The sequence below is a fragment of the Micropterus dolomieu genome, unplaced genomic scaffold (genome assembly GCF_021292245.1).
Source record: "Micropterus dolomieu isolate WLL.071019.BEF.003 ecotype Adirondacks unplaced genomic scaffold, ASM2129224v1 contig_14135, whole genome shotgun sequence".
NCBI lineage: Eukaryota > Metazoa > Chordata > Actinopteri > Centrarchiformes > Centrarchidae > Micropterus > Micropterus dolomieu.
Genome location: NW_025743121.1, coordinates 1 through 3528, shown reverse-complemented (window position 1 = coordinate 3528; position 3528 = coordinate 1).

Genomic DNA, 3528 nt, shown 5'->3' with positions numbered 1-3528 from the left:
CCTCTGGACTACTGTGTACTTACTGTGTATTACTGTACTACACAGGAGGGGGGGTCAGATGTACAGGACCCTCTGGACTACTGTGTACTTACTGTGTACTTACTGTACTAGACAGGAGGGGGGGTCAGAGGTACAGGACCCTCTAGACTACTGTGTACTTACTGTGTATTACTGTACTACACAGGAGGGGGGGTCAGATGTACAGGACCCTCTGGACTACTGTGTACTTACTGTGTATTACTGTACTACACAGGAGGGGGGGTCAGATGTACAGGACCCTCTGGACTACTGTGTACTTACTGTGTACTACTGTACTACACAGGAGGGCGGGGTCAGGGGTACAGGACCCTCTGGACTACTGTGTACTTACTGTGTACTACTGTACTACACAGGAGGGGGGGTCAGGGGTACAGGACCCTCTGGACTACTGTGTACTTACTGTGTACTTACTGTACTACACAGGAGGGCGGGGTCAGGGGTACAGGACCCTCTGGACTACTGTGTACTTACTGTGTACTACTGTACTACACAGGAGGGGGGGTCAGAGGTACAGGACCCTCTAGACTACTGTGTACTTACTGTGTATTACTGTACTACACAGGAGGGGGGGTCAGATGTACAGGACCCTCTGGACTACTGTGTACTTACTGTGTATTACTGTACTACACAGGAGGGGGGGTCAGATGTACAGGACCCTCTGGACTACTGTGTACTTACTGTGTACTTACTGTACTAGACAGGAGGGGGGGTCAGAGGTACAGGACCCTCTAGACTACTGTGTACTTACTGTGTATTACTGTACTACACAGGAGGGGGGGTCAGATGTACAGGACCCTCTGGACTACTGTGTACTTACTGTGTATTACTGTACTACACAGGAGGGGGGGTCAGGGGCACAGGACCCTCTGGACTACTGTGTACTTACTGTGTATTACTGTACTACACAGGAGGGGGGGTCAGGGGCACAGGACCCTCTAGACTACTGTGTACTTACTGTGTATTACTGTACTACACAGGAGGGGGGGTCAGGGGCACAGGACCCTCTGGACTACTGTGTACTACTGCACTATAGGGGTCCAGAGTCCAGGACTGTCTCGACACTCCCATGAGCCTCAGCTGGATGCTGTGTAACAGTAAACTAAGATGGTGGACTTGCTCAGAGGCACTGATGTGCGTGCAGCCTGGTGCAGCACTTCAGGCTCAGGAACTTTTTTCTGATTCTGAGTTGTGAGAACGCAGCCTCACAGCTGCTGCTGCCTGCTGGTCCGGGACGTCCAGAGGTTAACGGTGATGTGATGATGGTGGATGAGAGGCTCTGTGTTCCAGCGTTTATCTCAGTGCAGAAGAACAACGACATCAGTGTTTCGGCCTCGAGTGACCCGGGAAACAAAGAGAACTCAGACAGAGAGACAATCGGCCTCAGTGAGCCGGAGACAAAGAGCAGAGGGGGTCTGGTCCGGCCACCGCTCGGCCACTGTCAAACACTCGGCGTTTGTTTTCATCATCAGGCCACCAATCAGCTGACCGGCCTCGCGCTCGGTCCTGTGTAATGTGATGATGTGTCGTCGGTCAGCGTTAGAGAGGTTTAACCCAGAACCTGAACCTCCGGTCAGGACCTCAGCTGTCACTGTAACTGAATGTGTCCTGTTACACCTCCTCACTTCTTTTTCATCCACCTGCTCACCTCTTCTCTCTTTCTTTTAAAGGTTGCTTCATTTTTAAATGTTTCTATGGTGACGATCTTCCAGTGATGCGACCTCGCCCACAAACTGTCTGTGTGCCGACTATCACAGCGAACGCTGGTGTCGCATCAGCCGGGCGGAGTCATCACGTTAATGTAGAATAAGCAGGCCGGGGGCGACGTACGCCGGGGGGGAAAACGGTAGTCAACAGCGTAGTGATGAAATGCGCTCTGTAGAGCAGTTTGTCCGTTTGGGCTACTGTAGAAACATGGCGGCACAACATTGGTCCTTCCACGTAAGAGGAGCAACGGTGTCTGTAGATACAAATTCATTATGTAAGGGCCTTACACACCACAGAAAACATAGTTATGATATTATTTTGCATTTCTATCAGTAGAAAGGTGTTGGGTCCTGTTCTCTGTTCGGATCCAGTTGTGGTTCTGTTTGTGGGTCTTCCTGATGGGATTAATCTGGATGAGAACACAATGATAGGAGGAGAAGTCTGAGTGAACAGCAGCTGCTGATCTCTAACGAGCTCTGTTCTGTTCAAGAACAAGAAGACAGAATAACACATTATTATTAATAAGCCCCTCCCACTTTGTAAGAAAAGGATGTGTTGTTTTATAAAGTTGAAAGTGATGATGTTTGACCACGTTAAATCAGACCACAGACCCGGTGATCAGGCTCTGAGCAGCAGCTGAGGGACACTGGCTGTTCTGTTTCAGATAAACTGTCCATCAGTAACTGACGCTGTGAAGCTGACCTCCTCAGGAAGAGGGTTACTTTAACAACCTCTGGGTTTCTCTCTGACTCTGCAGAGCCTGAAGCTGCTGTCATTCAAACGGTCCACATGCAGAAGGCATTCATCTAAAGAAGTTTAAAAGAATCTAAATCAGGGTCAGATATTAGTTTGTTTCCCAAACATGATCTTTAACATGATCAACCTTGACAGAGACACCTCAGAACAACTTTGTCCTTTATAACACTGGGACTCTGTGGACAGTAAAGACTATGTGGACACTAAAGACTATGTGGACACTAAAGACTCTGTGGACACTAAGGACTCTGGACACTAAGGACTCTGTGGACACTAAAGACTCTGTGGACACTAAGGACTCTGTGGACACTAAAGACTCTGTGGACACTAAAGACTATGTGGACACTAAAGACTCTGGACACTAAGGACTCTGTGGACACTAAAGACTCTGGACACTAAGGACTCTGGACACTAAGGACTCTGTGGACACTAAGGACTCTGTGGACACTAAAGACTATGTGGACACTAAAAACTCTGGACACTAAGGACTCTGTGGACACTAAAGACTCTGGACACTAAAGACTCTGGACACTAAGGACTCTGTGGAAACTAAAGACTCTGTGGACACTAAGGACTCAGTGGACACTAAGGACACTAATTGTACTGGTTTTATTAGATCTTAGTGCTGCATTTGATACCATTGACCATCAGATCCTATTGCAGAGACTGGAACATTTCATTGGCATTAAAGGAACCGCTCTAAGCTGGTTTAAGTCCTATTTATCAGATCGATTTCAGTTTGTACATGTTAACGATGAGTCCTCCATGCACGCCAAAGTTAGTCATGGAGTTCCTCAAGGATCTGTCCTCGGACCAATCCTGTTCACTTTATATATGCTTCCTTTAGGCAATATTATCAGGAAATATTCCATAAGCTTTCATTGTTATGCAGATGATACTCAGTTATATCTATCGATCAAACCAGATGAAACTCATCAGTTAGCTAAACTTCAAATGTGCCTTCAGGATGTTAAAACCTGGATGACCTGTAATTTTCTAATGTTAAACTCAGATAAAACTGAAGTTATT